General features: G+C 37.1%; 2 long non-coding RNA genes across 22 annotated transcripts in view; one reads left to right on the top strand and one right to left on the bottom strand.

Moving 5' to 3' along the window:
- LOC135290341 (uncharacterized) overlaps nt 1-27,250 on the top strand; it is a 52,659-nt gene that overhangs the window by 1,596 nt on the left and 23,813 nt on the right. For 5 of the 20 annotated variants that reach the window (XR_010353093.1, XR_010353100.1, XR_010353091.1 and 2 more), the window contains exons 2-11: nt 2,566-2,694; nt 5,182-5,280; nt 16,035-16,145; nt 17,961-18,146; nt 19,182-19,292; nt 19,713-19,868; nt 20,251-20,373; nt 20,474-20,620; nt 21,124-21,303; nt 22,782-22,917. This is a non-coding gene — a long non-coding RNA (uncharacterized LOC135290341). The other 15 variants (XR_010353106.1, XR_010353108.1, XR_010353107.1 and 12 more) reach the window with 14 other exon arrangements.
- On the bottom strand, nt 10,866-19,345 carry LOC135290343 (uncharacterized). Of its 2 annotated transcripts, none has more exons than XR_010353110.1 (3): nt 19,198-19,345; nt 14,225-14,332; nt 10,866-11,321 (listed from the first exon to the last, which is right to left on the bottom strand). It is a non-coding gene; the product is annotated as an uncharacterized LOC135290343 (long non-coding RNA). The 2 variants fall into 2 exon arrangements; XR_010353109.1 differs by having other exon boundaries at nt 14,237-14,332.

The raw sequence follows: 27,250 nt of genomic DNA, 5'->3' as shown, positions 1-27,250 counted from the left end.
AGCAGACCAGCATTTTTCTGCTCATTGTTCTGAGTAATCAAAGCCTTTGCTACTATACCCTTCCAAACTAGTATTTCACTAGCACGTATCTTCCAGCCATAGGAAAATTTTGTTACGCCTTCTTGTGTTATCAAGCCATTTATAAGCAGATACCACTTTTATTTTTCAATACCTTGTCACAAGCAAAACAGAACTGGATTTTACTATGCCTTCCTATTCTGTAGAGCCACTTTGAATCAGCTAGCATTTTTGCTTGTTGTCACAAGCAAAACAGCCTTCTCTTGGAGAAACATATTTGACTCATCATCAGTAAACATAAAGTTCTGATCAATTATTTTAATTTTGGAAGTGGGGGAAAAAAAAACTCCAGAAGCATTTATACAAGTATTTATTGAAACACTTATTGTTCCCTTTTCTCAGCCTAAAGTTCTTATATGTTTTCTGGAAATTGTGCTCAGTCCATCCAAGTTCACCCAGGGAGGTAAAGGTGGTATAGGAACCTGAGATACTTTGTCCAGTGGCTTTCCCATGGTCTGTGACCCATGGCTTCTTTCTGCTGGCTGATTTCCGACACTCCATGTGCAATTCCATCTGTGACTCTTGTTTGTGCTCCAGAGCACATTATCCATGGGCTGAACGTCCTTCAGGGATGCACCTACCCCCTTTTGGCATGAAAACCACCCCAAGAGTGCATATTCCAGTGTTTATCCCTATTGTCTGAGCAGGACACCACTTGCTGTTCTCATCAGACATACTTCATCTTTAGAACTTCATCATACTTCAGTTCTAAAGTTTTTGGTTTTTTCCACTGGTGCTTAAACAGATTTTAGCACTAACTGCAATGGCGTCCATCAGTCCTTCCAATCAGGTCACAGCTGTGAGCCCCTGCTCCTTAAATGTTTAAATTCTGGCCTTTATACAATAATATACAATAATAAGCCCATTAGACTAAGCTCATTAAGTGTCTCAAGATAAGGCCTGTCTTACAGACAACAGACTTTAATTGTACTTATTTTCACCGAATCATGCAATAGTCTGAATTGGAAGGGACCCAGAAGGATCATCAAGTCCAACTCTTTAGTGAATGGCCCATATGGGTTTCGCACCCACAATGTTGATGTTATTAGCATCATATATTTTCAAGACTTTTCTGAGTTTTAAACATCATTTTTAAAGAATTGAATGTGACATGCCGGTATACTTCTATTTACCATGTATACAAATGCCAGTCTCAGTATTCAGATTTTAAATTTTTCCTGCTAGGATATCTGCTGCTATTGTGGTTGCTGCTTCGTTGTGCATTTTAAGCTGAGACTGATGTCCTGTGATTTATCTGCAATTAAGACATTTTTCCCTTTCTGAAGAAAAATAATGTAGCACACTTTGGACAATTCGGGTGTTCCTACTGTTTTATATTGTGTATTGCTTGATTTAGAAGCTGTGCTTAATAAGACAGCAATCCATTGCTTGAGGGCATGCAGCTGGGGTAAAAGCTGTCTTACCCTGCAAATTCATTTGTGCAAATAAGTTGCAAGCAATGTCACTTCTACTTCACTTTTTGAAAAAAACAGGAATATTAAGAGTGTTTTGTACCAGTCTTATGGGTTCAAACCAGAGCAGCTTTGCATAGTATGGAAGTAATAATCCCCTCAAAGACCACAGGAAATGTTTGCTGGCCTTGAATTTCATTAGACATCTTGCAGTAAACTCAGTTAGCATCAAGCACCAATTATGTATAATTAAATTTCAGAACTTTAGGAAGAAAAGCTATCCAAACTGTACTTCAGCTTGGCTTCATAGGACCACTTGTAAGTTCAATGCCTCTAGTTTAAACATAGCAATATAACTTCTAGCTTGTGACTTCCATGAGCTGTGGCTTGCTGGAGGCTGGTGCAACTTTTCACTGTAGACTTGCCTCCTTCTGTTGCATTGCCCAGGCACAAGCTTCAGGAAAAAGGCTCCTGGCATAGCAGGAGGCTTTGATTACTCCTTTCCCACACCCTTCATTCTCACTGGCAGACCAGAGGTGTTGGAAGGGCCGACACTGCTATTCAGGTCTCTAGGTTGCAAGGAAAATAATTAAAATATGTAATGTCAGTGGGCATTTTTTGTAATTCTCCCTATTACCTAATTTTTCCACTTTCAATCAACTTATTACTCACATGGTAAAAGAATTTTTTTTGCTATTGCTGTTCCAGTTAAAACAAAAGAAATTAAATAGTTTCTTCCAGTGGCCTGCTGCACAGCCTCCTGTAACTGGCTAATTGGCCTCCTGTAATTATTGCCCTAGTTGAAACACATTTACTATTAGATGGGAGGTTTATGTAGGTCATCTGGTTTTCCGGAAAAGTTGGAATGTACTCAGGCATGAAAACCATTTACCTTATCAATGACCTTTCTGATTTGCTAACATTTTATCTCTGCCATAGCAGATCTGGTTTTAAAGGAAAGTATATCTTTTGAACACAGGTATCAATCAAGTAGGAAAACTAATTTTAGCATATTTAGAGTTTTAATGGACAGCGCTGTGCAAAATAACAGTCTTCCTCTGCATGTTCATTTCAGGCAGCTGTTGATGTATGTATGGTCACACATGGGCCTATGAAAGTTTGACACCCTCTGGGAAAGCACAACCTCAAGCTGTAAGTCAAGACCACATGTAACAGCTCGAGTGGATATACACTTGCATTAGACGTACGTAAACATGAAAAACAGAAGTTGTCTTGCTTCTAGACTTCAACTTTCAGCTTTTTGGTTTATTGTTTAAGATTATCTGTCATACTGTTTTCCTGTTTCCTCTCTGGATAGATATATACAGTCTCAGATTAGAATTATGTCATAGTTTAATTGTTTTAAAATATAAATTATGTTTATCATTAACCTGTTTTGAGATTAATTGGATGTGTAAAGAAACTTCAAGTTCTTCTGGCTCTTAAGCATTTTAACAGGATTTCTTTGAAATAAAAGGACCAATTCTTCCATTTTCTCCTAAGACCATTAATATCTAATCTTTTAATTTGATTTTGTTTGGAGTCCTTGGGGAGCCTGTTCCAGTGCCCAAACACCCTCTGTGTGATTAATCTTTTTGTAATATCCAGCCTAAACTTCCCTGAAACCACTTCAGGTCATTCCCTTGTGTCCTGTCCCTGTCACCACAGAGCAGAGATCAGTGCCTGCCTCTCATCTTCCCCTCACAAGGAAGCTGCAGAACGAACTGCAGGGAGGTCTCCCTCTGTTTCCTCTTCTCCAGGCTGAACAGACCAAGGGACCTCAGCTTCTCCTGACACAGCTTCCTCTCTAAGTGCTTCACCATCCTGAGGGCCCTCCTTTGGATACTGTCTAATAGCTCCTAGGCCTGCCTGGAAATAGGCTCCATTGGTTTCCAGAGGAGCACTAGAAGTCTCTTTCCTTCATTGGCACTTTGAGAGTTAAAGGACTGAGAACCTGTACAATTATAGGCACAAAATTAATTCGAGAGAGCAGTGCTCATTAGAAACCTATGTGTATGGCTAGTTGGGCTAGACAGTATTTTACAGCAATTTACACATTTCCTTCTGTGCCAAGGTACCAGCCAGAAGCCTTGTATGCACACATCAGGATCCCAGTAAATTACACTGAGAGCAATCAGATAATGTTGTTAATATGACTCACTTCAGTGCAATTTCTTTGCTCCTCCCTGTATGATTAATTACAACCAAATTGATGTTGCCAGCAATGATTAATTTACAAGTTGAGATGCAGAGTAAATGAGCTAAGCAAAGCTGAGTTGGCATTGCCCCTCATTTAAGAAACTGCACAAGGGATCACAATTCACAGCTAACCTTGTGACCCATTACTGTATTTGCATAAGAATTGGCTGGGTTGAATAGCTGCAAACATACAGTTTATTATTTTGAATAATAGCTGTTTAGAAAAAGAAATATTTAGTTTAGCTAAATCAGAAAACAAAGAGCATCAATCAGGCTTCTACTGAGAATTTTCTCTCTAATTCAAATTCATGATCCAATAATATGAAAATGCCAAGCCTTTGATAGTGAACTGAAGATGAGGATCATATTCTTAATGAAATCCCTGAATTTCTCTGAGAAAAAAAAAGTCCACAAATAAAACCACTGAATGAATAAATATATTACACTTAATAACTGCTTTTCATTTAGTGATAATAAATCTATCCTCTAGGAACTACAATTACTTCCCATGTTGTATGTAAGTCAGAATTATTGTCTGTATTGTAATGAGTGCTGGAGACTGTCCTAGGGTGACTTTATGATGCTTGTATCCCAATCGTCTCTTCTGTTTCTGCTGGATATTAAGTTCTGCACCTTTAAGACTGATTCCGACAGTGAAGTGGAGGGAAAAAGAAGCTCAGAAACTGCACTTGCTCCCCCACATTTCTGCTCCTAGACTGTGTTGTCTGCAGCATGAAGAGCAGGAGAGAGCTCTTCTTTGCCTTTAGTTAGGTTTTTTTTTTTTTTAGCTAGCTGAGCCAGGGAAGTTCCTCAGACTGTGGCTTTTCTTTTTTCTTGGAACTGATCAGCCTTGCTCTGGACTGAAAATCCTGAAGAACACCAGCAGTTGCCACCTGTGTCCCACTGGGGCTCAGGACCCTCTATTCCCCAGCACCCGAGGGACTGATAGAGACTGAGCTATGCCCCATGAGCAGGACTCTCTCTCTGAATTTGCCATCTCTTCAGAACAGCGAGAGGTTCCATTGCTTAATATCATTCATTTTTCTATGTTTGTGAATACTTTCCTTCTTAAATGAATGTTTTTTTCCACTTTTCTCTGAGAAAATCTTTTCCTGAACCAGTTGGAGGAGGGGCCACCTGAATCTGCTTTTAAGAGGGACCTCATTCAGAGGTTTCCTCCAAAATTGGCCCTAAACCAGGACAGAGACTGGCATTCCTGGGCATCACTGAGCATTTGAACATCTTCCATATATAATTAATAAAAGTAGTAGATTTGAGGGGCTTGCAGAGGCTCTTACATTACAAAAATCAGATTTTTAAAAATCAATTTTCTTATGGTGTGTACATTATGTAGAGGTAATTTCAAAATTTAGTCTTTCTCATGAAGAATTTTCATCTGATGGCATGTGTTTCTGATGCATGAAAGGTAGACTAATTTAGTCTCTTTTTCTGCTACTTTAACTTTTTCTTTTCTTTTTTTTTTTTTTAACAGAGGTGTTGATTGAAAAATTAAGTACACTTTTAGTCATAGCTATTTGCAGATACATAGCAGGGGAGCTCTTGAGGCTTTGAAATCAAGTGTTGAAGAGAGGTAAGATCTGGAATGAGAACTTCTGCTCAGTATGTGCCTTTCAGAGAGAAAAGTTTTTCATCCCACCTGGCACAAATTAACTCAAAGGAAAACTCACTTCTGATTATGAAGGCCTCACAAACCAGTGCACTGGAGACAGTGCCACTTATTGGTTTCCTTGCAAGTTCTGTCCTTGAAGCTTCTGTTTCAGTACCTGCCATGCTGCCTGACAGCTAATTCCTAAGTGACTATTGATGCTTTTGAATGTTCTTTGACAGTCGCAAGGCAAAGGGAGCAATGCTAGGCTGAGCACCAGTAGGATGCATTAAAGATTGAAGGGCATAGGTAAAAAGAAAAATATCAAAAGGCTTTGGAAACACCCAAGACAACATCCATGTGTGCTAGTCAATTCTTGCTTCTCTCACACTCTGTTTTTGAAACTGTTTGCCCAGATAAACAGGCAGTCTTTGGACCAAGAACTGCTGTGTCCCATGAGAAATTTCTAATCTCTATTCTGAGCAACTGATGTTTCCCTGGTGCACTGGATACACCCTTTCTTACCCAAAGAGGAACAGCTCCAGTAGGCAACATAATGAGATGCTCATAAGAAGACAGCTATTGTTTAGTGCTAGTCAGACAAAGGATCTGGTCTTGTATGTTTTATACCTCACTAAGTATATAACCCCAGTCTGTTTGTTCTTTGGGTTGAACATACAAGCTTCCTCTCTCCTTCTCTCTGACACAGTCAAATGCATACTGTTTTGAAATGCTTGGGATATATCCCATCACAGAAGGGAAAAACTAAAATTTCAACCATAGTGTGAGAGGGAAAGGCTACCTTCCATCTATCTCTAAATCTAATTCCAAATAGGATACAAATATCATTAACTACCAAATCAACCTATAATCTTCTGTATGTAGTCATAAGAAAGCATGCCTTTATAATTTTAGATTTTTTTTTAATAGCTTACACTGTTGAATACAGAGGGACACAGTACAGAAGAATATCTAGAATAGACTTTTTAAATGTCTTAGAATGACTTAATATGGATGGAAACCATGTAAATTTAAGTAGCAAGGTGCTAGAAAATTATTCAAACTGAAAATGGAACTTCACTGCTCAGCTCTAGTTAATGATATATGGGACCTTCAATAGCCACACCTTAGTGGCTCCCTCCATATAATTTTTGCTTGTTGATAAGTGCATTTTAGTTGCTGTGCATATGGTATCCTACAATTTGTAGCCTGTGGGAGATACAATGCATATGTTCTTGCCTTGCGAAACTCCTCTAAAGCCATCAATTACACAGAACACAAACTCTTATCAAAGATTATTTGGATGTTGACAGCACACATAGCTTTCATTAAATTTTCAATTTCTTATTGGTAGCACTAGGAAAAAAATAGCTTTTTTTTCCTTTTGCTCTTTTTTTCCATAAAGCAGAGAATCCAAGCTGCGTCACATTTTGTAATGACAGCGTGCATTAGCTCATTGTAATGAAAAAAGGCATGTTCTCAGAAAACACACCACACAGGTTATATGGATATATATGTATAGCAGGGATATATGCTGGCAATACATGACTCCGGTAGACCCTTCATCCTAGTGTGTGTTTCAGGGATTAAGAACTGCTGAATGACCCCCTATCTGTTAATGCTGGTTTCTGGACTTTGGAGTTAGGCATCATGTCATTAAAAACAGACAGGCTTTTGTGTTACATCAGATTAAATTACTGGTACTTCCTAGCAGAGTGGTGGGCTATCGAAAACAGCTGAGTTCAAAAACATCTGAATTATTTTAATTGCAGATTTCAAGAAAATATACATTTCAGGTGAGAATTCACCTGCATGTAGGAGGGAAATCTGTATGCTTATCTTGACATTCCTCCAGGTCAAACAGAACAATGAACAACTGGATTGAGATTACTGAAATTCAAATCCTTGCTCAAAGCCTAAATGTGTTTTCTGTGTCATTTTATGATATCCATGTAGCAGTTTGGACCTTGCTGACCTCCTGGTGCTGTTGCAGAGGCCATCTGTGCAGGTTTCCTGAGGGACCGGCTCTGCTGCAAACAGTTTTTTACACAGAGCTCCCTCCCTCTTTTCAAACCTTAGTGCCCTTTTTACACAGGAGAAAAGTAAAACCCTTTCCTATCAAATGGACACTATTTTACTGTTTTTTCAACACAAGCTATTTACCAATTTCAAAGTAGGTTTATTTTGTATATCCCAAGTCTCTCTTCTTTCTGAATCCAAAGTGGGTGAATATAAGGTGCCCTCTGAACACATCATGTAGTCTCAGTAGGAATGCAATAACAGGGACTGAAAAACTGGATCTGTACTAGCATCAGATTAATGTTTCTTCTGAAATAATATGGTATTAATAATTCATCTCTTTCGCTGTAGTAATGTCCACCTCTCACAAAAGAAACATCACCACAAATGGCTTCTAGTTCCTGATTCTTGGGTACACCTTGCGAAAAGCCAAAAGATTAAGTTCATAATAAATATACATTTTTATATGGGTAGTCAAGATTGAGATAAGGAACTTTCATTTCCTTATCACTTCTGCCAGAATCACAGCTCTGGATGTCAAGTGAAAGGCTTCTCCAGGGTTTGCCATCTATGCTGAGATTACTGTAACCTCTTCTGCATGGACATGGAGTTCCATTCCAAAGTGCTATCAATTTGGATCTATTCAATGCATTTAAATCCTATTTAAATTAATACAGATTAGTAATATTTCTCCTGAGGTGCATGTAAGATGCAGATAGAGAAGAATGAACACCCCTCTTTGGATTTAAAATATAGTACATACCAGTGTCCTCTTCTTGGGAGCTCAAGAAATTTTGAAACCATGTTGGAGCTATGCAAGTGATAATTTTTTCTCTCTTCTTCTTTATAATACAAAAGCACAACAGACATTTTAGTAATCACAAGAATAGAGAAACAAATCCATGGAATAATTGTGCAAGCAAGCTGCTGAGTTTGTAGAGGTGAACATTCTTAACCTTCATGTATGGATGGCCCATAATGCATGTTTTCTTTTAGAGGAAGAAGGCTTCCCAGCTGGAATATTAATTCCTGAGAGAAAATACAAAGTATGTCTTTTTGTTCTGTCTCTCAGAGGAAAGGTTTATATGTTTACGACACCAGCAGCGATATTTGAAAATCACACAAGTTTCCTTTGTGTGCTTTTCAAATATTAATTCAGTTATATGGCTATTTTAAAGAGCACAAAACAAGTAAAGCAAGGGCTACTTGGAAAACGTCTTTTGAAGAACAACACTTCTAAAATTTTTGATTGAAATTCTTGATTGAAAAATTATTGTTATATTTTACACTAAACCGCTCAGACTGGAGCAGATCTGAAGCAACATTTTCTTTCAACTTCTGTATTCAATAAGCAATAGTACCATGATCCAGCATCCACAGATGGTATTACAGTGGTCTTTTCCTTCTTTGTACAGCACTTAAATATTGTACATCTCTAGCAACTCATATGGGAATAAAATGTGGACATCTGAGGGCCTGCTATACTAATGTTGGTAAATATTGGGGGGTTTTTTCCAACAGAAAAATAATTTATACCTTTAAAATAATAGGAATACTACTATTCTTTCCAGAAATTGACTCAAAAAACTAGGGTAACTACATATACAGCAAATTCTACTTTGCTTTTGTCCCTGTTTATCGTCAAAATCAAGTGACATATCAATCTCATTGGGTCATTTTAATCTGGGTGTAACAGGGAAATTTTTATATGAAAAACAGTTCAATGTGATCAAACTAAATTTGAAATAAGCCTAGATTAAATTAATAGTAGGTTTATAGTACACAAATGAAAATTAAGCAACTTCCAACATTTTTCTTTAAAACCTGTGAAATGAGTCCATTTTTATCATTTAAAGTTTATACTTTTTATCTCCTATTGCAAGTACTGTATCAAATTAATTTGCAAACAAGTAGCCTTTTTTTTGAGGTTTTTTTTTTTTTTTTTTAAACTCTGGTGTTCAGTAGGAAAGTCAAAAATTTTTTCGATTTCTAAATTCAGATTGAGATTTTAGCAAGGAGACTGAAGTAATGTCCTTGCTGTTACCTTATGTGACAAAGCCTTTCCTTTCCGGTTCGGTGCTAGTTCAAGTGAAGTTTCAGGTTATATTCTTGCAGTGTTATGTTTTGTTCTCCTTGGTTCAACCCCAAACAAAAATGTGCTTACACAGCCCTAACTGTGAGATTGTGTAAACACAGAAAACATGACAGTAAATATGGGGGTATTGAGAAATGTAACAGGATACATGGTATGGTGAGCTGTGAAGAAATACAACCCTTGAGGCCTGGAAAAACTCAAGATTTGCATTACTTATATTGAAAACCTTTAAAGATCTCTCTGTATTAGAGCATTTAAATCTCTACTATAGTAGACCATTTAATGCAATACAAAAATGTGTGGTTTTTTGTATTCTCTTGGCTGACATAAATATTAGTTTTAAATAAGCAGTTATGGTCATAACCTTTGGGTCCCAAGACAGATTCAGTCTTTTCTGGGAAACAATAAAGATGTAGTTGTGAAAATAACTTGCATCAAACTAACTGGGGTTTTGTAAACCTCGGGGTTTTTTTGTGTTGACTGCCAACACTCTTGATTTCATACGTAAAATACTAATATTTAAGACACAGAGAAATTTTTCTAGATTATTCATGCAGAACTTTTTCCTCTCATATGAAATTTCATCAGCCCTGCTGGGCTTGTTATATCTGACATTCAAGTCCTAACTGAAGCTAATGAATCCTATATTTTATGGATTAGGTTACTTAATTGCCTTAGAAATTTTTGGAGGTATAATTTCTACTGATTCTAATTGTTTTTTCCTCTGATAAGTGGGTGTAAGGCACTGGTAGTCATTGAATTACATGTCCATCAACCTGTATTGCTCAACTAACTTTTCCAACAAGTTTGGAAATTATGCATCTCCTTATTGCATAAAAAAGCTGAAAGAGGATAGACTGAAGGATTCCCATTTGAAATTAATGAAACTGAAAGGTTTTTTTTTTAATAGAAGTTCCTTAAACCTCTGCCTGCAGGAATAAAAAGAAGCATTTCAATAATCTATTTTTTAAACACATGCTGTTTTATTGAAGTTATAACTTACCATCTTAAAGTATGCCTTTTTCTGTCATCCTTAGCATCTGACTGAGAATTCTCCTTTTTTAGAAAGTTATTCTTTATTGTAGCCTGTTTATACTTAGGCTTTTCTTATTCTTCTCAGGCCTGACTTCACTGTTTGTAAAAATACCCTCTTCCCACCTCCATTTAAATGGCTTCAAAAATAATGAAGAATCTTTTGAATCACAAAAGAAAAGTCTTCCTAGGGCCAGTAAATACTAGGCTGAACAAATCAGCTCCAAAGTCCATGGGCCCTCAGCTGCTGGCAATGGGTGAAAAATGCCACAGGAAGAATGTCTGTGACCCTTGTTTTTCCAGTCTCACCAGTGTTGGGTCTGTCACATAGATAGAGAGCAGTGGGCTGGACCCAGACTTAGAACACCGCATCTTGTTTTATGCTGTTAAACATTTCTTTACCTGCGTTCTTTATTAAATGTGATTCTTTCAGAGCTCCTGTGCTCAGTACAGCATCTCTTTACCTCCCAGAGTGGGCCAACGTAGCACTTGATAGCTTGGGCATAAATATCCCCTCAGTATAGATGTTCACCTTAGGAGGCCTTACAGAGATGCAGTAAGCTGGAGTCTTTCCTGTGCACATGAGAGGAGTTTGCTGCACTCGTGTTTCAGTAGGATGGGCAAAAAATTTGAAGTCAAATAAGGCCACCTGTGCTTTGATTAGAAACCAAAGTGGGTATCAGCACTGTCTTCTTTGGCAGCAGAACAAGGCCAGCATGAATAACACGTACTTCTAATACTCTCATGGTGCCTAATTAGTCATTATCCCTGCATATCTATAGCTCTGGGAACTTTCTTGAGTGGAAAATAGGTGTGCTTCAAATTCAGGGGTATAGTTTTGTGATTCTTTATATTTCTTCTTCTTTCTTCTGGTCTTTCTCTAGAAAGAAAAGAAAAAAACGAAACTTGGCATAAGGGCAAATATCACATTTGAAGGTCTTTTTAAATGCTGCTACCTAGACAGTTTAGAGGGAAGAATGAAAAACACATGTTTAAGCTTCTCCATTTCTTGTGAAAGTAATAAAAAAGTAAAATGATATGTCTTTTCAGAACTGTTTGGTTCAGTCTTGTGAATTTTGAACACAGCTATGATGGTCTTGATATAATTCACTTTAAGTGAGAGGGGTTTTGCATTTTATTTTAGACCAAAGGCACACTTCCCATGATTAAACAAAGTATCATCATGCTTCCAACCCAAGACATTCTATGATTCTCTACATTTCTCTTAGGGCAACACTATGGTACCAGTACATGTAGAAATTTAATTAAACTCTTCCGTATGTAAGAAAGGCTTTGGATTGAGAGTATGAAGTATAATTTACCTTTATTCAAAGGAGAGAATAAAGAAAATTAGACCTTTTTTCTCATTGTTCATATCACCTCAACCACCAGTATTTGAGGAACAAACAACACTTGATGAAGTGTGGCTCCTACACTTATCCTATAAATGCCAGAAGATGGAGGTTTAAGGATGAGAATATAAAACACAAGAAAAACAAAAGTTATGAAAGAAACCAAGGCCTAAAGGTTAAGCAATTTGCAAATTAGATCTCCTAATCTATTGAATGCATTCTTTGAGGGGAGAAAAAAATTATAAAATTACATTTTTAAACAAGGCCAGCAGAAATGTTGAGACAAAGAATAAAGGATTTTCTTCTTGGTGTTTTAGATCACTATCTCCACACTAATGTAATTTTAGCACCTGACTGAGCTGTGGCCTGCTCCAAAGCCATTGATGTGGCATCTTGATAGCCCTTGGCTCTGTCTAAGATTCTTCAGTGAATGTGACCCAGCTAACCCTGGCAAACAGCACTGAGTTTAATTTCACATACTATGTATAGTGGAGGCTCTGTGAGTATTCTCTTTTCTAAGAAAATTATTTTATGGTTTGACATCCTTTAGTATGTATGATGAGCAAGAGGAGAACAACATTAATAAGCAGGCATCTGTCATCATCTAAAAATTGTTACTGCATCTTCTGCTGTGCTCTTTTTGTTTTCTTCAAGAAAATATTTAAATCTAATAGTAGCAACTAATAGTTGTAAAAAGATGAATGTAAGGATTTTTGCTAGGACTGTGGAGAAGCAAAAGGAGTGAAAGAAAGACAGACCATATGTGTAGTATATTTGTTGTTACAGCTTGCACTCATTAAAACCATGTTTGTCGTATTATGCATCATTGTACTGTAGTTGTAGTAAATGTTCCTTGTAATGCACTTTCAAGTATAAAAATTGCCTCAGAAAAGAGCGTTTAGGAAACTAATTCTATTGAAACCAATGAAGTGTTGACACATTGCCTGATGTGGATTTGTTTAAGGAGGCATATTTTAGGTTATAAAAGTACAGTCCTTAAGGCAAAAATCAGTGACTGCTTGGTATAGTGACTGAGAGAACACTGCAACAGTATGTTCAGCAAGAAACCCCTCATTAATCCTTTCCTGTAATTCTACCCTATTCACCTTCCCCCTTGCCTGACTCAATAGAATTTAAAACCTGCTGTCAGCACAGTAACTAACCCAGAACCCATTCATTACTCAGTTAAGGCATTTGAAATGTTTGCTGATTTGTCCATGAATGGGAACACAGTGTAAATCTGGACTGAGGAGAGCTTTTTTTCCCCTTGTCAGTTTAATTGCTCTCGTGTGATGTGTTCAAGTGTTAGGAATCATCAGGGGCTTTGACACCCTTGTCTGTTTGAGCAGCCATAGCATTTCACTGCATCCAGCCCCCAAGAATATCCAAATGTTTGCAGCTGAGAAGAAATATGCATCATTTACTAAAATCTGGGGTTTTTTGCATCAAACCAGACAGCTATGACTCACAGAAAACTTCTGGTGCCAGAAGCCTCTTTCACAGTTAAACATAAAATGCAGTCATAGTTCTGCATTCTAAAAAGTGCTCCAATGTGACAGAATAAAATAGTGTCATGATTAGAGGAGTAGAAAATTAACTTAGTGTCTCAACTGCTCTTATGGGACTTGTGTTGAATGGACAAAAAAAGCAAACAGCAATTTATGGAGTATTTACCTGGTCCCTAGTAATTCCAGTCTTAGTGAATGACTTCTCTAAACTCAAAAACCAGAAATCCAGTTGCAAGAAATGTGCTCAACTGGACTGCTAGAAAATATATATACGTCAGTCATTTGCTTGATACCTTAACACCATTTGGTGATGACATATCAGAAAGGCTGCAGGGGACACTTGGACATCTGTGATGAAGCTTGGAGGGCTGCTCCTTTTGGCAACACTATGGCAGCTTTTTGTATGTATCCTGCCTCGCAAGTAGCAGTCTTTGTCATCTGGTGGATTCTCTTGCTGTTTGTTACTTTGCCATCAGCAATAGAGTGGAGAGGGCAGGTAAGTTACCATTTCTATTTTTAGTCTAATAATTAGCTATTTCAAGGGAACTTTCCCCTCTTTGGCCCCACCATTTCTTTATTTTGCCTTACCAATATTTCTGATATTTTTAAAATATGACTCTCACTCTGAAAGCCTGTCTTTATACTCTGTATAACATTACCACATTGCTCCTTATGTTACAATGATGTTCACAGACACATACCCACACAGCCCCAGCCTGCATTGTCCAGCATCAATTGCTCAGACAAACCGTGCAGCACCAATGGATCACTGAGACAAGCCAACAAATGCCGTGCTGCCAATAGACCAAATAAATCATGGGGTAATTTCTCACATCTCAGGGGAACTTCTCCCAGGCTGAACGTGACTCAAAATCTTAAAGTCCTTTCCATATCAGGCTTCAAGATTGGTAGTGCTGCATTACCTTTCACCTCACCTGTCCTCAAGTGGGTGTTTTGGACTGCAGAGGCACTTGTCCCTGTTGAGCCTGGGGTTCTGATGCTGCTTTCATAAATCCCTCCCTCTCAGGCAACTGCAAAAGGAATTTCTGATGAGTCTGTTCAGCTAATGCCTTTCTAACTTCCAGTATAAAAGAGGCAGTACCTGCATTAATTATTGTCTAGGCCACGCTAAGGAGTTTTTGCACTGCAGTTTGGGGTTTCATGCTGATCCAGTTGACATAGCTTGGATCAATTTGACCCACTACTGCAGTTGTTCTCCTTTGATCCAGAGCGGTTTGTAATTTGACCCATTCAGATGACTTTCTTATAATAGCCCTAGCAATACAAAACCAAATCAACTCCATTTATCTTAATGGGGTTTTTTTTCAGACATGAGGCCTTGCCGATCTTTTGTACAGAAGAAAAAGGAATCTGTGTATCTGATGGGCTTTGAAATGCCATCTGGTGTTTAATGTTATTGTGCTCTGTTCTCATAGTGCCTGTGCTGAATCATATCTTAGAAGTTCAACAAGCATTCACTCACAGCCACCATTCAATACGATTGTGTCATTATCAAAGATTTGGATTTATCGAATACAGCCTGAAAACAAAGCAGATTTTACAGACCCTTCTCCCTGAGGCTCTGCTGACAGAAGTCTTCAAGTATGAAACCTGTATGCCTTACATCTTTAGCTGCCATACAGACATACAACAATCCTCTTTAACCTCCAAAATTATTTTTTGAGACATAATCCTTGATGTTAGAAGAACAGGAAAGGCTTTTATTAGGGTTGTGTTAATCTCCTAGAGGCTGAGTTTGTCAGATCCTACCTATTTAGATATAATCAAACTAGACTTCCAACACTCTGCACCTCTCCTTTTGAAATGATGCTTCAGATATATAAGCATGTTTCCTTTTCTTACTGAAAAAGCTTGTATTACACATAGGAAGTGGAAAAACAGTTTTCCCCCCTCCCAAATGAGATCATCCACCAACATACAACCTACATATGACAGACAGCTTACCAGCAAATTGTCTTTAAATACTGTCTTTAAATGTCCTCTACTCCTGCCTTTTTATATATTACTACTATTATTATTCTCTGGACAGAATTTTTATATCCTTGAAGCCAGCAGCACAATGCCCAGTGACTTCAAGAGGGTCAGGATTTCACATTCTGTGTATTTAGTTTTCCATCCTGTTTACTATGAACTCCATTTTGCATTGCTTTTGTTTTTGTGGGGTGGGGTTGTATCTGTGGCTTGTGTCTGTTTCTTTCATTTTTTTCTTCCACGTCACCCATTTTTACTGAAGCGCAGTGTGAACCAAAGGACTTTTTGGATGAACTTGCAACCTGTCATTTCAAAGTTATTTTACATGATAGAAACCCAAAATTCTAATCTGTATTTTTAACAAAGATATAGGTGTATCATGTTTCTGTCTTTGTACACATGGTCTCCCTACACTTATATTTTTCCATGTAAATAGACATAGATGCATATTACTAATTTATTCTTTAAATTAGAATATAAATTAATCAAGCAAATATTTTTTTTCACATTTAGTTAAATTAATAAACTTATGAATGTTAAAATTCCTTTATAGTCATTTTCAATTTTCCCTTTAAAGGTACTTTAATTTCTGGTCTTAGAGCTTTTAGAAAAGCAATGTAGTACTCTGTTTGTATTAATAATGTTTGGAATGTTTTTGTATCAAACACAACTGTGGAGCATTTTTTGCATAATATTCATGAACTATTTCCCCTGAAATGCATTTTTGTTTTTATACCTCAGTGAACAGCTCTGTTTGAGTAAATGATCCATCCTTGACTCATTGTGTATACAGAGAGAAGATCTGCCTTTGATTGTTGTTTTAATAAACTGGAAGTCTGCCAATGTTCTCTGGTAAGAGGAAGAGAGCATTAATGATACCACTATGAAGCTCGTCCTTGTCTGGTCTTATACTAAATTTAACCCCCACTGATCCTTTTTTCATACTGAAATGGCTGTTCAGGATAGTCCAAAAGCACAGTGTAGTAATTGCTGTGATTTGAAAGCAAGAAACTTTTATAAGTGCCAGATGTAGCACATTTTAAATTCTTCTTATAGCACTTAGAGGACAGTGATTAATGAGTTTGTTATCTATCAAAAACCTTCAGTTTGTGTTATCTATCAAAATGCTTCTCTCTTGGTGCCTGGTGCAGGACAGGATTTATGGTAAGGAAAAACCTGCCATCCATCCACAGTATCTAAATTTATCAACTCCACACATTCATGCAAATAGTGTTGAACGATAGATCTGTAGCTATCCAGAGATTTAAAACAACAACAACAACAAACTAACCCAAACAGAAAATAAGAGAAAAGAGAGAAATTTTGAACTGCCAAAACAGTGATCTTAAAAAATAAATGAAGTTATTTCCTTCCAGCAGCCTGAGCAATAGTGTTCTCTTCATGCCACCAATTTCCTATTAAAACTAAAATATAAATTGCCAGTGATCAAGAGACTCTGTTGACAATGCTCAGTAATATTTCTGATTGTTTTATTTTATTTTATTTTATTCTGTAGTTCTCTAGAAGTCATCTGCAACATATCTGGGGCCACAGATTTTTATACAGGGAACTCATAATTGCTTTGCTTTGTTCTCTAGCTCTTAAGCTTTCACAGAGAAAACTGCCTGCACCTTGCATAAAGTACACTTCTCTCCATCTGTCAGGCAGGGAATTCTCTGTATGAAAGCAGCAAATGCAGAAAAAGGAGAGGAACATATGGCCTGTCTTAGTCCTCCCACCCCTCCCCCTGTTACCTTGTGATTGCTCTCTCTCATGCATTTACATTTTTAAATCAATTCGTATAATGGTTTACCAATGACAGAACACTAGCCAGGCATTGCAGACATGCCAGTTTCTGCCATGTAGTGTATATTATTTCATGGTGTTTGCCCAAGAAGATATGACCTGCTTTATGTTTTCCTACCTGGTAGGGAAACCATCAGGCCTGTTTCTTTTGTTTCACGGTTAATTCAAACTTTGTGCCTTTGTGAGGTTTTTAAGAGCATGAAACAGGTACAATAGGAGATTTTTGAGCCCCTATTTTACATATTGTGCCCATGAGACTTCTGAGATAAGAACATGTGTTTTTCACAAAAATACTTTTGCCACTTGCTATTATATCTGTTCAGTCTCCCACTCATGCAAAAAGCTGGCTAGCATATCATGCTGTAAAGTCAGGTTTTCCAATGATCAGCAGCAGTGACTTGGTAAATTTGTCATGTCCTCTTTTCCATGCTTTACTCACATCATAGCCAAGTTATCGCCAAGTTATCAACCAACACCCACAAACATTTTGATATTGAATAAACAATTTGGGGTGGTCTTTTGTTTTGTTTTGTTTTTTGTTTTTGGGGGGTTTTTTGCTACACTAAGCACGAACACAAGAAACAGCTGTCTTCAGAAGACAAAAATGTGTTTCTTTTTTCCAGGATTGTTGGATGTAATCAAATTCATTGAAATTATGTCCTCTGGCATAATTCCAAGCACCCATTGGTACATGTGCTTCAGCCATTTTTAAGGCCAGTGTGAGTTCAATATTTGAGGTTCTGTACAACTAAAGCTCAGAGTGACAACCAGAAATTTAATGTCTTTCCTTTTAAACTATTCACTATTTTTGTTAATCAGTAGAATTAAGCAATTATGTTAGTAAAATCTGGTCTTTTTAAGGCAGTCCAGAAAACTTGTGGAAGGTAATGGAAAAAGCTTACTGACTCAAATTGTACATGTGCCACCCAAGGGCCATGCACTCCTGAATGTGCTTCTGACTGACAGGAAGAAACTGGTTGGAGCTTTTTTCTTATGGACTTTAAGTCCTTAAGGATTTTAAGTCCTTTCTTAAGGACTTACTGGGAGGTAAGGTGATTACTCATTTGTTTTTGAAAATTACATATTTAAAATAACTTGGTATATTTTCTTGTGGAAACATTAGATTGCTTAGCTGTGGCAACAAAGTCATCAAATGAAAACAATTAATCAAACATGAAAAGAAAGGGGGAATAGCAATATTAATTGGTGTGGTTTTCAATGCTGACCATTCCATGATCTTAAAAAAATCTAAAAAACAAAAGTTGAAGCATAGTAACAAGAGATTTTTGTTCAATCCACTATGAAACTAGTTAGTGAAACTTGACTTACAAAGTGCCCTAATCAGTGTAATTAAGTCTAACTAGTCTTGGCTTTTTTCTCAAAAATGTAACAAAAATGAACAGTGACATAACATCCCTCGATGTACTTGTTTTGTAAGGTGAAACCTAGAAAAGTTCAGAGAGATGAATTATACTATGATAGCAATATTTTTGATGAAATAGATTTATGTGCTGTTGCTGTTCTCTCCCATGCCCTGGTGACAGAAGTCACATTCCCTTCCAGCATTCTTCCTCCTCCACTTTTCATACTTTGTCATTATCAAATGCCTCCATCTTGTTTAAATAACATGGTTCTTAACCCTTGTTTGATGTTGGGAATGTAAGGTTGTTGAAATTACAACTAGAAGGATCTGAGAGTGTGTATGGATAGGTATTCAAAACCATTAACTTTAGAGCTACTCACCCAATTAACTAAGTTGGAAGCTATTAAAAATATCAAAAGTTTTGCTCAAAAACTCTGACCAAATTAACAATAGTTGACCTAATATATTAGAATTTTGTGTGTAATGCTACTAAATGTTCTTTTGTTAGGGCTACATGATGTCTAAAATATGGGATCTTTCCTGGTTGGGTGTGTGTTTAGATCTTATAGATTTTAAATTGGTTATTTAATTGTCTACCTAACAGGTAGGTTAAAAAAAACAGGAAAATAATAAGTATGGATATGTTTGACTGAACACCATGGGGTGTTTGGCAACTGATCTGGAAATTACAGCTCCTTGGCTTCTGTGGTCCCTCATAGGGGAATATTCAGTCACCTTGTGAGAAGCAAATGAGGTTTGCTGCTAAACAAAGCTGGTATTCCAGGACTGTGAGGATGTGGAGCACCAGGAATTGTTCCAAAATTGTTAAGGCAGGTGGTTGAATTTTTCTTCCTAGTATCTTTTCTGTTATATCCCTTGTGTTCAAAAGAGCAACCTTTAGAGCCTGCTGCAGAAGTGACATGATGTCACAAGAAGCTTGAGTTTAGACCCTGAACATTATAAAGGGCAGGATGGAATTTCAAAAATCCAATAATATGGTCAGGAGAGTCAAAGGAAAAGAAACTTCCTCCCTTCTAAGACAGAATCAATAAAACATCAGAACTACCAACAGAGATGAATGTTGCTTTTCGTCATATATTAGCTAAAATGGGTTCTGCTTTATACGAACTTTCATACTTGCGACTTCCATTTCTATCCAACATATATTTTTAATTAAACATGAAAAAGCAATGAAAAATAGAATGCAATTCATTTTGAAAAGCAGATTCTGTGAATGTTTTGTTTTTCAGGTAAAAAGAAAGCTCAATAGAAGGTTGCAAACTGCTTTTCAAAAGCCTGTAAGGCCACAATTTATACACAACCAAAATATTTCACACTGTAAGCAATAAGGAGATTCTGGAGTCCATCAAAAACAAGTGATCCAAGTGATACAGCAACAAGAAAAGGTGGGTGCTGTGCTAGACCTCATACACACCAACAGGAAGGGAGTCCTTGGTGCTGTGAAGGTCAAAGGCCGTGACCATAAGATGGTGGAGTTCAGGATCCTAAGAGGGAATATTAAAGGTCAGAACATTCAAGGTCAGCTTAAATGGTGTTGTAAGTAACCTGATCTAACTGAAGATGACCCTGTTTATTGCAGGGGGTTTGTATTAGGTTTTCTTTGGGGGTCTCTTCCTACTTCAATCATTCTGATATTTGATTCCATGGAAGGCTGGTGGAGACAGGCTAGTTTTGGTGACGCCCAATGACAGAATAAGAAGCAATGGGCACAAAATCAGACACATGAGGTTTCCCCTCAACATCATGAAACACTTTCTCTCTCTTTAGGTAACCAAATACAGGAGGAGGCTACCCAGGGAAGTTGTGGGATCTCTATACTTAGAGATATTCCAGAGTTACCTGATATGATCCTGGGCAACTGGCTCTAGGTGGCCCTGCTGGAGTAGGAAGGTTGGATCAAATGATCTTCAGAGATCCCTCCCAACTCCAAGCATTCCATGATTCTATAAAAGCAGCAGCTGTAATTATTTCCTTTTTTTTTTTTTTTCAGAAGACTACTATTTGCAAGTCAGTAATGCTAATTTAATAGAAATAGATTGTTGTTGTCATTTGCAAGTGACATACAGCAGTAACTTTGCAAGCAGGTACAGCAATTTTGCTCCACATGCAGCAAGCAGCAAAGACACAATAAAACACGGTATGAGAAAGACTTTTCCATTTATGGCTTGCTTTTTATACTGAGCTATTTCAAAATTCTAAATTCAAGCTTAATGTGTAAGATATTTTAAATAATTGATAATGTACGTAAATAATTAAACACTGGAAAGATACTTTTTCAAAGAGAGGGTGCATCTATTTACATTCCACAGTGCTTGAGAAAAGATGGTGGTTGCCTTTGAATTACAAGAGTAATTGTCTCTGGTGACATGCAGAGAAGCTTCACAAAAGCAAATAGCCTTAAAAGGTGCCTCCCACTGACTCAGTGTGAGTGAATAACATGGATCACCATGTCAGAAAGAGTTAAAATATATATATATTAGGGCATAGGCACTAGAGATGCACCTCTCTTCTTAGTCCACTGATGGAGCAAAGAATTAGCCATGGAGGAGAGGGAAGACTGGAAGCCCTTGTCTCACTTTACTCCCCCCCATCCTCGGCTTGGAAACACTCCTGCTCATAAATGCTTTTCCTATTTTTCAGGTTCTGAAGCTGATGGCAAAGAGCTCTCCAGGGGGAGCTTACAGCTGTGATGGTGTTTGGGTTGCTCTGGGTAACCTGGGCAGCTGGACACTCAGTGCTGGTGCCCAGATGAAACCAAAAGTGTCATTTCACTTTGCATGTAGGAAGACTTTTGAATCTTGAAATCTGATTTCTCAGCAGGTAACCTCTGCAATATCAAAAGGCAAATAGGTTGGGGGTGTTTTAAGGCATAAGGGTTTGTGATGAGAGATTTGTTATCCCACACAATCCTTGCCACAGCACACTGAAAATAATGCCTCTTAAAATTCGTCCTTCACTAGTCATTTATGCACTGATTTCTTTGACCCAAAGGAATGCATCTGGTAAACTACCACATTCACTGTAACTGAAGTAAAGATTGTCTTCAAATTCCTATTTCATTCAAGAAAATGAGGAAATAGAAGATCTGTGCAAGGCAGCTTTGGTTAAGTCAGATGTTTGTGACCCTGTTACATCTTCAAGTTTTTATTGATGCTCCACCACAGGATGAACTAATGCAGTCTGCATGTAAAGTAACATTGAGCTCAGATATAAGTTTCCCCAGTTCAGGGCATGCATGTATTAAGCATCCAAATATTTTGATTATTTACTGGTTCCCTAAAGACCTGTTGAGGTAAAGAGGATACCAAAATGTTTTTCATGTACCCATGTTGTGTGAAAACATAGAAATATTCTCTTTCAGGCTAATTTTTATTCTGTTCTGACAGTTTATTTCTGGAGCTGTTGGAGTTAATTGTCTACTTCCCTTATAGTTCACTATTTTCAGAAATAGATCTGAATTAATTCACATAAAGAGAAGAGCTTGCAGACAGATTTTTACATGAGTTCCAAAGGTCACATACACAAAAATGTTTGTGCAAAACCAAAATGCTGGAGACTGTCGTTGTGCCATTCTATAATAATTACCTATTTTAGTGATGGTTCTCTTCTTTCACAGGCCCTTATGGGACGAATTTGCATTAAGAACTTGTTAAAAATTTTAAGAAAATATCTATTTTTTTGCTATAGTAAAGCTTAGAAGGATTAAGACTTTTTTATTTTACATTTTCTGGTAGGATTCTAAAATATATTCAGTTTATACTTGCTATTCACTGAGCCATAACAGCAGGGAATTCACATACAAGCTTGCGTTAATTACTTTGGACTGCATTGATTCTGGGTTTTGTTCACTATGTGGTTCACTATATGTTGGCAATAACATTCAGCAAGATGAGCCAGATTCATGGAAAATAAAAAGTAATGTTACATTCTTAATCTAAAGCAAAACCAAAACAAAACCCTAAGGGGAAAAAAAAAAACTAATGGGGTTATATGGAATTCAATTGTTTCAGACATTTGTATTGCTCTTCCGATGTTGAATGGCGGCTCTATCCTGAAAAGGCATTAATCCAGTACTCCCAAGGAGTTTCAAAACTAATCCTATCTTACAGGAAGTTTCTTTTACCACATTTCCCATAATTTGAAACATCGACTTCTGCATAATGGATACATGCTTGTGATTTACTGTAGCCTTAAAGACACAGTTGTATTTTGTAGGGAAAACATTATCAGTTGTCTTCACATCAGACATGTTTCATACAAATATATTATTTGCTGTCTTTTATCGTGTGTTTTACAAGCACACTGAAGATGACTGCTTAAAAAGAATGATCAGCTTCATATTTCATCTTAAATCAGCTGGATTCCTTACAATGACAACAAAGGCTGTGTTGAAGGTGTTGGGCCTTGACTGTTGACCTGATACAAGGATGATAGGTATGTTTTTAATCATCACTTGTCTTCTCCAGATGAATAGATTCTAAACTGATGTGTCAATATAATGTGTGATAAGGGCAGAATTGACTCTACCTTCCTTTAGAGTCTTACACTTCTAACAAATAAACCACCTGGTTTTAGGCAGTAACCATTAGAACAATTACAGTGGTAACTTGGAAATCTGATAAATTCCTGGTAATTGGGAAAGGAGGGGTTCCTTCTCAAAGTCAGATGGGCAATGGAAAGCAACTTCCATGCCCTTTACCTGTAAATATTCATGAAAATGTCTCACAAGGAGAGGTGAGAGTGGGGGGAGAAAAAGGTTCTCATAGTTTATAGGAATTATTTTGAAGCTTGAAAAAGGTAGCCCCTGTTATGCCATACCCCAGGACTCATGCTCTTGTTGAAAACAAATTTAGGATACAACACACAATTTCTGCAGGATTCTGTTGGATGCAATTCACAACAGTCTAGAAACACCTTATAAATCCTACCATTAAAGCCAGCTGGGATGTATTAGAGCAGCAGTTGTAAATGAGAATTCACCTCCAATAAGGATAAAATGGAATTGTCAGGATTGTCTACAGGGTGTGCCTACATGAATCTAAACTTTTTGAAATCTCTCCATCCTATCTCTTTTCCATTTTCCATCTCAATAATACTGAAGTACTGAAAAATGGGTTGTGTTGAAAAAGACAAAAAGAGGGGTGAGGAAGGGACAAAAATCCAAAAAAACAAAATAAAAAGGATCACACAGAAAAAACTGGTCTGGTCATTCTGTCCTTATTCTATATTCCATATTTTTCTGTCTAAATTTAGTCAATGCCAGAAAATATTGTGGGAAGTAAAATTTCATAAGCTGTTGTCTGTAAAGGCATGTCCCTATACAACAAATAAATTCAAGTTGTTATTTGTCATTTTTAGATCAAAAATTTAGACCTTTTTGTGATTTTCAACTGTGTAAAAAATGCTGTTGAAAGCAGATCGGTTTTCATCAATGTACATTTACAACCAAATTTAAAGCTGGTTTACTGAACCTCTAAGATCTACACATTTCAGCAGATGGTCTCTTGTGTGACATTTTTCCCAGGAGAGTCCAGGTGCATTCTACTATAGTGTATTGTATCAAATGAACAACTGCTTTCATGGCTCAGTAAGTACTTTCTAAAAAGAAAGACTGCTTTTTTCACAGATCTGATCTGTGTTTGTGAAATATGACACTACTATCAATTTCAGAACAGAGAAAACCCCACAGAAGCACACAACTCAAACATTATAAATAGCAGGTCTTAATCGTAATCCTATTCCCAATCAGTAAAGCACTTCTGACCTGCAGTTGAACTGAGATTTTCAGTTGAGGCAGAAAACCCAATTTCCTCATTTCTAATATTTTCTTCTAGAGACAGGCTGTTTAAGAAGGGTTTTTCTACCACTCATGATAACCCACTATTGGGAAACACAAGCTACAAATCTCTAAAGATGGAGTGGAAATTTCAATGCCACGTTGTGCCTTTTGGAAAGGAGAGAGGATGTCTTTGGAGCGATAAGGTGTAACAATTAATGTAAATCAGCTATTGTGGCATAACTAGGAAAGAGGTGTTACAGAACTTCTTTGCTCTGTAGGTGATGACCTGTGGTGTTTCCAGGATTTCTTCACAAGGGAGCAGATATATATGTATATGTATATATAAATGCATGTGAAAAGCTCATAATATATGAAAATAATTTATGAAAAGCTCATATAAATGCATGAAAAGCTCATCCTGACACACATACTGTCAAACTCCCCAAGTAAGGGAGGTTTTAACTATCCAAAAATAAAAAAATATTTTAAAAAAAGTAGGAAAAAAATGTGTTACTGTTACTGCCACGTAAGATCTAAGAGCTGATGGATGTGTTATGAAGTAACCGTCCAAGCAGTTAAAAAAAATGAAGATACCAGTGATGTGAAGATGGGTTCTTTTATCAACTTCATTATTGCCTTTTATCTGTGGACGTAGCTGTATTTCTGTTTCTTCAGTATTTCTGAAGAAACTTGCCAGATTCACAGAAGGGTGTTCTTAAAGAGCTACAGGCACACCACCTCTAAAACGACTGCAGATTTGTGAAGGTGGAAATTCGGGTTGGGCTGTGGATTCTTTGTTATGACTGAAATGGCCAAGCAGATTGTCTTCAGTTACAGAGGGAACAGGTCTGCTGATTGGTATGAGGAAGCACAGCCCAGAGCAAATTGAAAAGAGGGAAAGAAAAAATTGCCATCTGGAGACTGAGCAGCCTATCGGATAAGTGGAGAGCTATTGAGCAATACAGAGAGGTCTTGTAAAATTACCCTGCTTGGAAATCCGACTGAATAGCTAAATTCTCCCTTGTCCTGTTCCGACATGCTGAGCAGTTAGTGGTTTTAGAGATCTACAAAAGGCTTGTTTCTTTTGTTCTTGGTTTGTTCCTTATGTTTAAACCAAACAATACTTAGCTTTGAAAAAGTTGATTAATCACAGCTGTTAAATACCATGTATTGAAGAAAGAAATACACCAAAGAACAGCTGAATAGTAGATTTCAAGGGAGAGCCTGACAAAATGGTACTCAGAAAGATCAGCGAGGGTCAAAGATGTAGCTAGGGCAGCTGGTGAGCAACTAAAGCTTTTCAGTAGGACTCAGAGTAAAACAAGGACTCTTGCTGGCAAAAAAATCCCAAATAATTTTCCTTTCATACCTTGTTTTTTCCTTATTTTTATTTCTTCTTCTTTTTTTTTTTTAAGTGACACAGAATTGTTCATGCTTGTGCAGTGCATGCAGCTGACTATGTGAAAGATGTATAACCATGTCCCTTCTCAAATTCAGTCAGAGGCTAAATGGGGCAGACTCAGAATGCACCCCAAATCAAACCATTAACTCCAACTTGTTGAAAAAATCTGCCATAAATACAAAACCTTTCCTAGAGCTGAAGATGCCACACAGAGACAGTTTTGCTGAGCCAGTGAGTTCCTGGAACCACTTTTTTGTACATTCTATTTTCTGAAAAAAGTTTCATCAACAGCTTTCATCTGGGCTAAGCAGTGAACTCCACCAAGGAGGAGTCCTTTGAAGAAGACAAGCTGTTTCCCTGGGGAGCTCTGTGGGCAGAGGGGAAGACCGTTTTTTCTTTCAGAACTAATGTAACTGTGATTTTGCCCATGTGTGTGTGAATATGCAGAATCCAAATGTTTGTCCTTTGAAAATAAGCTCCCTTGTCTTGAAATCTATTTATGGTTCCTACATAAATAATATGAAGCCTCTTTACTTATGGATGACTCATAGTTATGTGCTGTAAATTGCATTTCTGTGATGATAAAGTGAGTTTGTAACTGTTGGCGTACTGCAGAAAAGCTCTTTTATTTAAAAAAAATCCAAAATTGTGCATGTTCCGGATTGACATCATCCTTTTTACCTTTGATTTATTTGGAGAATGAAATAATGAAGTTTGAACCTTTTAACTAACTATAATTTTGCCTCAGGATTTATTCCGTCCATCATAAATTAATGTTGTTGTACTTTAGGCACAAATACAACTCTATCTCTTTCAGCCCATTTTACTCTCATCCTTTACTACAAAAGAAAACAAGACTGAGAATTTCTAGTTTTTACCCACTGTTCCTTCAGTCAATTTTGCTTTTCTTGTTTTCCACAATGCTTGCTCTCAAATCAGTGATTGTGTTGATTTATTGACAAACCACAGTTTACAGTAAATGTCATCCTAGGGTAACATTATCTGAAGCAGAGGTACTGAGTGACTGAGTAGGAGTTGTCACAATGGATTATTCATACCATACTTTCCAAAACCTGCATGCATCTTGAAAAGACCAAACCAATGAGGAAGATGTTAATATTTTTTTCCAGATATTTATCATCTAGCTATCATCTAGGTTGAAAAGAAGTAAGTTAGAAAGGTTAGTGACACTGTAAATTAATATTTTACTGAATAAAATGCCTTCAGAATTAGACAAGCACAAAGGTGATCTTCACAATTGTTCTTTTTAACCGATATTCTATCTGAATCTGTCTTTGCATATGCTTGTGCAATTTTATTGTATGGTCTTTGTTTGATAATTGAAACATCTAATGTGGATTAGGTCCTGTTTCTGCTTGAGTCCAAATTGTCACACCAAATCCAATCTGCTTAAGCTTCAAATTTCCATGTGTTACTTTCAAATATTGACACATTTATATGCCCATGCAAACAAGGAAGTAAAAGAGTTCCTTAACCCTTAGCACAAGTCATTGCTTTTCTTTATCCGAAAAAAAAAAAATTCTTATGCCTAATAACTGCATTTTGCTCCTCAGTGGTTTCTTGAC

This window comes from Passer domesticus, chromosome Z (assembly GCF_036417665.1).
Source record: "Passer domesticus isolate bPasDom1 chromosome Z, bPasDom1.hap1, whole genome shotgun sequence".
Lineage (NCBI taxonomy): Eukaryota > Metazoa > Chordata > Aves > Passeriformes > Passeridae > Passer > Passer domesticus.
The sequence above is the reverse complement of the archived record's forward strand: the minus strand, read 5'-3'. Positions and strand labels throughout refer to the sequence as shown.